The following is a 10,154-nucleotide window of genomic DNA, read 5'->3' as shown; positions in this document are numbered from 1 at the left end:
TTTCCTCATATGCATTTACTGCCTGCTGTGGTACTGTGGCTATCTTTTACTGGTCTTTTTTTTTTGCTAAGAAAAATTAACTGTTAAGGATAACTAAACTGCTGTTTGTTTTGTGTCTTAGAGGATTTATTTAAAGATTTATTTAATGGCCATTTGTAGTATAGCACTAAGACAATGTACTATAAGGAACTCTGCGTGGGAATAAAATCAGTTTGGTGAATTGTTTTGACCAGTTTCCTATACCTTTGCTGAGGATGTCACAGGTAGAATTCTTTGACAGAGGTTGCTGTCTGTTGTACCCATGTACCAGAGGCTGTTCTAGGTGCTGGAAATACGCAGTAAGTGAGACAGATAATGTTCCTGCCCTTGTGGAGATTATATTTTGGTATGGTGACTGACAGGAATAAGTTAAATAAATAATGTCAGCTCTGTGAGGGCAAATATTGTTTGTGTAATTCACTGCCATATCTATGGTGCCTGGAATATAGTAGAAGCGCAAATGAATGTGAAATTAATAGATGTGATTTCAGAGATAAATGCTAGAAAGAACTAGAATAAGGGAAGAGAGTGGTAGTGGTTGGTGGGCTATTTTACATAGAGTGAGTGGTCTTCCCATGTCCAAAGGCCAGTCTGATGCATAGTGGCCTTTACTTGTCCAATAAAGATTTTAAGCCTTGGTTAGAGATATAGCTAAAAGGAGCTTAAGGACATAGTCTTTGGAGTTGGATAGATCTTGGTTTAGCTTCTCTCATCACTATGAGCCATCACTCTATGGCTTGGTCTCCACATCTGAAAAAGATGGACAATAACACCTACTTAGCGTTATTTGGGAGGTTAAATGTGATGAGATGCCATATAGCACAGGACTTGGTATACAGGAAGTGTTTTATAAATGAACCTGAAGGTTTGGGTTCATTCTGGGCTGTGAATTGAGCTCTTAGGTCATTCGAAGAACTAAACTAATTTCTTGAGCAACTGCTAAATCGAGGCTGACTTCAAACTAGGGATTAAACTGATTTGGTTGTAGTTGGGTCAAGGAGTAGCCAAGTTTACAGTTAGTCATCTCTCTGACTTTTTCTTCAGTAGTTCAGAGTTCAGATGATATTTAATTGATAGCAGTCTTTATTCTTCTAACCTTTACCTTCATAAAGATAAAGGCTGAACAGGCAGCACTGACTGTATATCTCCCTTACTTGTGGATAATCAATAGTGAAATGCCTGGAACGGCATATTTCTTTTGATATTTTGCGTTTGAGCAACTTTAACTTCTAGGACTTGCTTTCCACTGTGAATTAACGTCATGGCAGACATAGTCTATTCTTGCCCAGATGGTCTCAAGAAATACCCATGAACTGAACTGGATAACGGATTTGGTCTCGTATTTACGTGATGAGATACGTCAATTAAGAGGGTTATTTTTTTTTCATAAATTTATTTTATTTTTGGCTGCATCGGGTCTTCATTGCTGCTCGCAGGCTTTCTCTAGTTGGCGGCGAGCGGGGGCTACTCTTCATTGCAGTGCGCGGGCTTCTCACTGCAGTGGCTTCTCTTGTTGCAGAGCACGGGCTCTAGGAGCGCGGGCTTCAGTAGTTGTGGCGCACGGGCTTAGTTGCTCCACGGCATGTGGGACCTTCCCAGACCAGGGCTCGAACCCATGTCCCCTGCATTGGCAGGCGGATTCTTAACCACTGTGCCACCAGGGGAAGCCCTTGGAGGGTTATTAATTCTCTCACTTTCTCCAGTTTAGAAGCTAGAATTGGTAAGTCAGAGAGGACACTTAGGCAAGACACTTGCAAGTTAAATGTTAGTGAAGCCTCAGATAAGAGGAGTGGAGGTGGGGTGCTGTCAGAGAAGGGCTGCTTGAACATTGAGCTACAGAGTGTTTATAAATACTAGTGATAGTTTACTTTTCACCTCTCCCGTGTTTGTGGGGGAGGGAGAGCTCTGTGGTTAGGCAGAAGAAGAGATTAAAAGAAAGATGAAATCAGGTGAAACAAAACAGGAAAAATATAATTGGAATGGCCCTGAATAACTCTGCAGTGTGTTTAAAATTGTCACTGTGAAATCAGGTCTTCCTTCTCTGCTACAAGTTTGACATGTCACTTATCTTTCTTTGTGGGCTTATGGGGCAAGCTAAGTTCAAGGCATACATTTCACTAAGGTCATGTTTTCAATATTTCCAAAACTTCTTTTTTTTCTTGCAGTTTTCTAGCAGGTTTTGAAATACTTGCCTGAAAACCCTCCTTGGACTATTGTGGATTCAGCCGAACATCAGCATTGGGTATGGACTGAGGCTTAGATGCCGACCTCAGTTCCATCAGTACAGATCTGGGTAATTTAGTAAAATGTGGTTAGTACGTAAGTGGTTAACAATAATAACCAATGACTTGTAATGCTTTGTACATTGTTTATGGACGAGTGTGAGTATACAAAATGGAATTGGGTCTTTTGAAAAATGACTTATTGTGAATCACAAACAAAACAGTCATCACAAGTCACCAAAAATTCTTACACCTCAGACCTGGGAGTCTGTAATTATGATGCAGTCATTCTTTGTGTGTCCAATTGAAAACAAAGCTCTGAGGATATAATGAAAAGTTGTGGTTTGATAAGAGAAGCAAATGGATAAATGAATTAGGCTGTTACCCTACTCTATTTTCAAAGGTTGTAAAATACATAAACTTGAACAGAGATAACAATGTTTTTAAACATGCTTCGGAGCACTATTATCTAAAAGTCTGTCACTCAACATAGTAGGACAATTCCAACAGAGACGATAAACAGTAGTTGTCTTAATGGGCAGAAAGATGCCGGAGAAGGGGAAAAAAGCTTTTGAAGTAGGATCGGGTCTTGAAGACTGAATTTAAGAAGGTACTTTTGGCAAATTTGGGTTGAGGAGGCGTTTTGAAGTCCTTTAAAGCTACGCTCTTAGAATCTGCCCAGAGATTCAATATCATGTGCTCCTTAACGAGTCCCGGCCTTTGAAAAGCCCTTGGTGCTTATAGAGGCTTGGGAAAGGCTTGTAACCTCAGTGACTACTTTGTTGTTGTTTTAACATCTTTATTGGCGTATAATTGCTTTACAATGGTGTGTTTCTGCTTTATAACAAAGTGAATCAGTTATACATATATCCCCATATCTCTTCCCTCTTGCGTCTTCCTCCCTCCCACCCACCCTCCCTATCCCACCCCTCTAGGTGGTCACAAAGCACCGAGCTGATCTCCCTGTGCTATGCTATGTGGCTGCTTCCCTTTAGCTAGCTATTTTACATTTGGTAGTGTATATATGTGTATATGTACATGCCACTCTCTCACTTCGTCCCAGCTTACCCTTCCCCCTCCCCGTGTCAAGTCCCTTCTCTGCTAGGTCTGTGTCTCTATTCGCCTCAGTGACTACTTTGAACTGCTATTTGAGACACCTGTAAAGTGCAGTGAAATTGATAATTCCCTGCTGGGAGATCGTTTTTTTTCAAGTGCTTGTAATTAGGTCAAGATCATATATATTTTTAAAAGTTCCTTAAGTAATTTGTAATGTTCACAAATTGACTTATTCTTTCCTCTTAACAGCTGCATTTTCATTTTCTTAGCATGTTTATCACTCATTGTTATTCTTTAAAAACTGATAAATAGATGTTGATCACATGTCATTAAAAGTAGTATATAATATAAATTCAAAACAAAGCTCACTTGGAAATAAGAACTTTCCCCTAAGCACATTAACTTACCTCTAACTCTATATACATAAGCCAAGTAAGCTTAAGCCGTGTTTTAAAAATTAATTTTTGTCAAAGGAATATATACATAGCTTTAAAAACCAGAAACAAGCATTTTCAACTCTATTATCTATTTCTTCTAATATTTACCTCATTGACTCTGCATAATATACGTCTCCTACTGTCTCTTGAGTCATCATTTTAAAGCATTAGCTGCTGATTTCCTGTTATAGTAGGTGAGGATTTAGCTTTCTTAAATCACTCCTGAAATCATTCCTTTTCTCCATTTCTCTTTTGATATAGCTATTATTCCTTTTTGTGGTTGTTAAATCAGTATTTTAAAATTATACTCATGACTTTTCTGCTACTTCCTAGGCAATTTCTCCAACTTTATCTTCTAACCTATTGAAAATTTAATTTTCTCTATGTTAGTTTTCATTTCTTAGAGCTCATTATTTGATAGTTCCTTTTTTCATTTTGAAAATAAGAGGAGTAACAATAAACAGTGTAATGTCTACATCTGAGAAGAGATTCAGATACACATTTGAAAAGAAAGAGAGTTAGAGAATTCAGAAGAATAAAGGGGAGTATGGCAATATGCGAGAAAGAAGGTAAGACTTTTGTTGCTTATTATGAGAATGTTGGCATTCTCTCATTTTTTTTTAATTGAAGTATAGTTGATTTACAATGTTTTGTTAGTTTCAGGTGTACAGCAGAGTGATTCAGTTATGTATATATATGCGTGTGTGCCTGTGTATATTCTTTTTCAGATTCATTTCCCTTATAGGTTATTATAAAATATCGAGTATATATAGTTCCTTATGCTATACAGTAGGTCCTTGTTGGTTATCTGTTTTGTATATAGTAGTGTGTATATGTTAATCCCAAACTCCTAATTTATCCCTCCCCCGCTCCTTTCCCTTTTGGTAACCATAAGTTTGTTTTCTATGTCTGGGTCTATTTCTGTTTCGTACTTAAGTGCATTTGTAACATTTTTTTTTTTAGATTCTACGTATAAGCGATATCATATGATTTGTCTTTCTCTGGCTTACTTCACTTAGTATGATAATCTCTAGGTCCATCCATGTTGCTGCAAATGGCATTCATTCTTTTTTATGGCTGAGTAATATTCCATTGTATGTATTTACCATATCTTCTTCATCCATTCATCTGTCAGTGGACACTTAGGTTGCTTCCATGTCTTGACTATTGTAAACAGTGCTGCAATGAACATTGGGGTGCATGTATCTTTTCAAATTATAGTTTTCTCCAGATATATGCCCCGGAGTGGGATCCCTGGATCATATGGTAATTCTGTTTATAGTTTTTTAAGGAACCTCCATACTGTTCTCCATAGTGGCTGTACCAATTTACATTCCTACCAACAGTGTAGGAGGGTTCCTTTGAGAATATTGACATTCTAACAGCTGGCAGTCCTGAGTTCTAAGAAACTAGATGCTTTCAGCTCTGGCCTTTTCTTGGGGGCTTTCAGCCACTAGAAGAGTCTATCTTGAGATGATAGAAGAAAAACCGCCCATGATTTAGTCTCCTAAGTTCTGCACAGTGATTTAATTTCATCACCATCTGGTCCATATACTGTGACTTTTTGCTCAATTATATGTGCAAATTCACATAAATGATTTCCAGCTGAATTATCAATTCTGACTCCTGTTACTTAATTTTTAGTAATATTAGAACTCATATATTTTCACATATTCTTTTAACTATAAATCTTGCCTTGATCTTAAAACTTTTTAGCTTCTCTTATTTTCCTCAGCTAATGCTCTTCTTCCCTTACCAACTTAATACATCATATTGTATTGTTACAGCAAAGTTTGCAATGTATGCATGTGTGTATTATCCTTATTCATTTACAGACAATCCTAGTACAACTGTATGTATTTCTCAGAGGCCATTATCTTATTAGTGGAATTTAAACCACTCAAAGCTAATTAAGAGTGCTGTAAAATGTAACCAGAGAATATGAATGTTTAATACAATCAAAAAATATTGGAAAATGCCTTAGAGAATACACCTTTAAATTATTCCCAGAAGTTTTATTAGGACGTTCCCTATAGATTCATATAAGTTTTTTTATCAGTTATGGCTCAAAGTTAAATTTCTCTTTTTGAGCTTAAAACTCTTGCTAGGAAAAAAGTACTGAATTTTTTTTTTAAGTGTCATATAGTTCCTCTCCCTCCCCCCTGCTCCCACCCTTGTTTGTAGTTATCCTCTTGTTCTTGTTTCATGGATACAATCAATATCTTATTTCCCTAAAGATATTATAGTTTTTGTTTTAAGTTCTTTTCTGTTTCCTACTTTTTTTTTTTTTCTTGCTTGGTTTTTGCTTTTACCATTGGAAACTTTTCTTTAGTGTCTAGTAATCTTTGGCTATGTTCATATTTAAAAGTGAGGAATTATGGGACTTCCCTGGTGGTCCAGTGGTTAAGACTCCATGCTTCCACTGCAGGGGGCACAGGTTCAATCCCTGGTTGGGGAACTAAGATCCCACATGCCTTGCAGTGTGGTCAAAAAAAAAAAAAAAGGGAGGAATTAAGCTAACAGGAAGCTCTGTTTACAAGGGTAAGGCTTTTGGGTTTTGATGTAGGTTGATTGGATCGTAAGCTGGCTTTTTTTTTAATTGAGAAATAATTGACATTAACACTGTAATTTTAAGGTATGCAGTGTGTTTATATTATTGTAATATGATTACTTCAGGAGCATTAGCTAATACCTTTATCATGTCACATATTTATCATTTCTTTTTATGTTAACAGTAGGTAAGATTTAGTCTCTTAGTAACTTTAAAGTTTATAATACAGTATTATTGACTATAATCACTATATTGTACCTTAGCTCTCCAGAACTTATTTATTTACTAGTTACAAGTTTGTACCTTTAGTATCGCCCCAATTCCCCCATCCCCAGCCCTTGGTAACCGTGTTCCACTCTCTGTTTTTACAAGTTCAGTTTTCTTAGATTCCACATATAAGTGAGATCATACAGTATTTGTCCTTCTCTGATTTACCTCACTTAGCATAATGCCTTTAAAGTCCATCTATGTTGTTCCAAATGGCAGGATTTCCTTCTTTCTCATGGCTAAATAATATTCCGTTGTATATATATATACACCACATCTTCTTTATCCATTCAGCTGTTGACAGACACTTAGGTTGTTTCCATATCTCGACTATTGTGAATAAAGATGCAATGAACATGGGTATGCAGATACTGCTTTGAGATACTGATTTCAGTTCCTTTGGATGTATACCCAGGAGTGGGATTGTTGGATCATATGGTACTTCAATTTTTAATTTTTTGAGGAACTGCCATACTGTTTTCCGTAAAGGTCAACTCAATTTACAATCCCACCAACTGTGCACAAGGGTCTCCTTTTCTCCATATCCTCACCAATGTTGTTATCTCTTGTCTTCTTGATAAAAGCCATCCTAACAGGTGTGAAGTGAAATCTCACTGTGGTTTTGATATGCATATCCCTGATGATTAGTGATGTTGACCATCTTTTCATATATTTTTTGGCCATTTGTATGTCTTCTTTGGAAAAATATCTATTCAGGTCCTTTGCCCATTTTTAATTGGATTATTTTCTTTTTTTTGCTGTTGAGTTGTATGAGTATATATTTTGGATATTAGACCTTTATCAGATATATGGTTTACGAATTCTCCCATTCTGTAGATTGTCTATTCAATTTATTGATGGTTTCCTTTGCTATGCAGAAGCTCTTTAGTTTAATGTACTCCCACTTATTTATTTTAGTTTTTGTTTCCTGTGTTTTGGTGACTTATCTAGGAAATCACTGCCTGGACCAATGTCAAAGATCTTTTCCCCTGTGTTTTCTTCTGGGAGTTTTATGGCTTCAGGTCTTACATTTGAATCTTTGATTGATTTTGAGTTAATTTTTGTGAATGCTGTAGGGTAAGTTTCATTCTTTTGCATGTGGATATCTAGTTTTCCTAGCACCATTTATTGAAGAAACTGTCCTTTCCCTATTGTGTATTCTTGGCACCCTTGTCAAAAATTAGCTGACTATATATATGGTACTATATATATGCCAGTACCATACTGTTGTTTTTTTAAAATAAATTTATTTTATTTATTTATTTTTGGCTGCAACGGGTCTTTGTTGCTGTGCGTGGGCTTTCTCTAGTTGTGGTGAGTGGGGGCTACTTTTCCTCGAGGTGCGCGGACTTCTCGTTGCGGTGGCTTCTCTTGTCGCGGAGCACGGGCTCTAGCACGCAGGCTCAGTAGTTGTGGCTTGAGGTCTGTAGAGCACAGGCTCAGTAGTTGTGGCGCACGGGCTTAGTTGCTCCGCAGCATGTGGGATCTTCCCAGACCGGTGCATGAGCCTGTGTCCCCTGCATCAGCAGGTGGACTCTCAACCACTGCGCCACCAGGGAAGCCCTGCTTTCCTTGCTTTTGATGGCTTTGACAACTTTGAGGAGGACTAGTCACGTATTCTACAGAATGTCCCTCAGTTGGGATTTGTCTGATGTTTTTCTTAGGATTAGACTGGAGTTACGGGTTTTGAGAGGAAGACCACAGAGGTAAAGTGCTGTTCTTATCACACCATGTCAAAGGTACATACTATCAACATGACCTCCCTGTTGATGTTAACCTTGATCATCTGGCTGACTAGTGTTTATCAGGTTTCTCCACTGTAAAGTACTCTCCCCGACCCCTCCCCACCGCCTTTCCATGTCGTATGCTTTGGAAAGCAGTCACTATGCACAGCCCACACTTCAGGAGTGAGGGGTGTATGCTCCACCTCCTTGGAGGTGGGGGGGTATCTACATAAATTATTTGGAGTTATTCTGCGTGGGAAATTTGTCTTTTCTCCCATATTTATTTATTCATTCAATTTATTTATATTAGTATGGCTTGATGGGTATTTATTTATTTATTGGGTATTTATTTTATACTTTGGGTTATAATAAAGTAATACTTCATCTTGTTGCTCAAATTGTTCTAGCTTTGGTTACTGCAAACTCTTTCAGTTGGTCTTGTGTCCCTGATATATCCTCATCATTTGTTTTTGTTACTGTGTTTCGTTTTTTTAGCATTCTTATTTTTTTTGGCACTACAAGATGCTCAAGACTCATCTTGTATATACTCTGCCTAGTTCTAGAATCAGACATTTCTCCAAGGAGCCCTGGTTCTTTTTTTTTTTTGCTGTGGGGGTGTGGAGAATGATACCAGAAACCAAGATCTGAGTGCTAGGTATTCTTGTTGCTGCTGGGTATCATTGCTTCCAGGGTCTCTCAGCTTGCAGAGCAAGGAAATATATATGAGTATACCAACTTATGTACATATACATATCTACAAGTATTTATGTATATATATATATTGTGTGTGTGTGTATATACAATATATCTAACCATCTGTATTTATATTAAGCTAATCGTGAGTTTATACTAATGGCCTCAACTCTAATCCAGAACCTGGATCATTCTAGCCTTCTCTACTCGCTTGTCTGTGGCCTCCCACTCTCGCAGAGAGAAAACAACCTCCTGCCATCCACTCTTCATTTACTTGATTGTCTAATTCCAGTATACATTCGGCCCTCTGTATCTGCAGACTTGAAAGCTGAAAGCTTTTCATATACACTTTTAGCCAGTCTTTTTTTTTTTCAGCCTCTTGCTTTTCTGAAGTATCAAGGCCTTCAATTCCTGAGCATTTCTAGAGTTATAGATGTCATTGCTCGTTTCTTGGTGCAGTCACTCTCTGCAGGCACTGAGGTGTCAGTGTTTCCTCTGCTAAGCTGTTACTTCTCTGTCAGCTTTCTGTCTTCCAAAATTATGTTAAGCTCTCTTGTCCTTGTGGGTTTATGCCACACTTATGTATCTTGCAAATACAGCTCTTAATGTACAGTTGTGATAAAAAATAATTGTGTGCAGTTGATGTCTTTCTTTTTCCCCCCTTTTTAAAAAATCAAATTTATTTAGGTATTATTTACATACAGAATAATATGCACCCATTTTTTAAATTATTAAAGATTAATTAATTAATTGATTTTTATTGAACTGTAGTTAACATACATGCTCATTTCTTCATGAGCATTCCCTGACTGCTCTTGGGTCAGGAATAAACCTATAAAAAACTATCAGTAGTATTCTTTTGAAACTTGCTGAAGTTAACATTTCTGCTTCATTTGTGGTTGCTCCCATGGCAACACCATAGTAACTGTAACTGCTGGCAGGATTTGAAAGTTTCTACTTTGACTTTCTTTTATGGCAGTTTGCTCTTTCACACACACTCTTTCTTATTCTTTTGCAGCATGTGGAATACCAGCAGGGCAGACTGTTTTATATTATGGACAACTAACTTTGGACATATCATTAAAAAAATAGGGGACAGAATTCAAGGTCTGTTTTCTTTAGTAACAGGAATAAAATATTTATAAAATTCCTAATTGTTTCTATA

General features: G+C 37.2%; 1 protein-coding gene across 9 annotated transcripts in view; it reads left to right on the top strand.

The window, feature by feature from the left end:
- HKDC1 (hexokinase domain containing 1) overlaps window positions 1–10,154 on the top strand; it is a 62,585-nt gene that overhangs the window by 1,086 nt on the left and 51,345 nt on the right. For 7 of the 9 annotated variants that reach the window (XR_012326603.1, XM_073793518.1, XM_033841764.2 and 4 more), the window contains exon 1: window positions 132–10,096. The gene's annotated coding sequence lies outside the window, so the exon portion shown is untranslated. Of the gene's footprint in view, window positions 1–131; window positions 10,097–10,154 lie in introns of those variants that run through there. The other 2 variants (XM_073793517.1, XM_033841765.2) reach the window with 2 other exon arrangements.

This window comes from Tursiops truncatus, chromosome 16 (genome assembly GCF_011762595.2).
Source record: "Tursiops truncatus isolate mTurTru1 chromosome 16, mTurTru1.mat.Y, whole genome shotgun sequence".
Taxonomy (NCBI): Eukaryota; Metazoa; Chordata; class Mammalia; order Artiodactyla; family Delphinidae; genus Tursiops; species Tursiops truncatus.
Note: the sequence above shows the minus strand (reverse complement) of the source record. Positions and strands in the feature narration are given on the sequence as shown.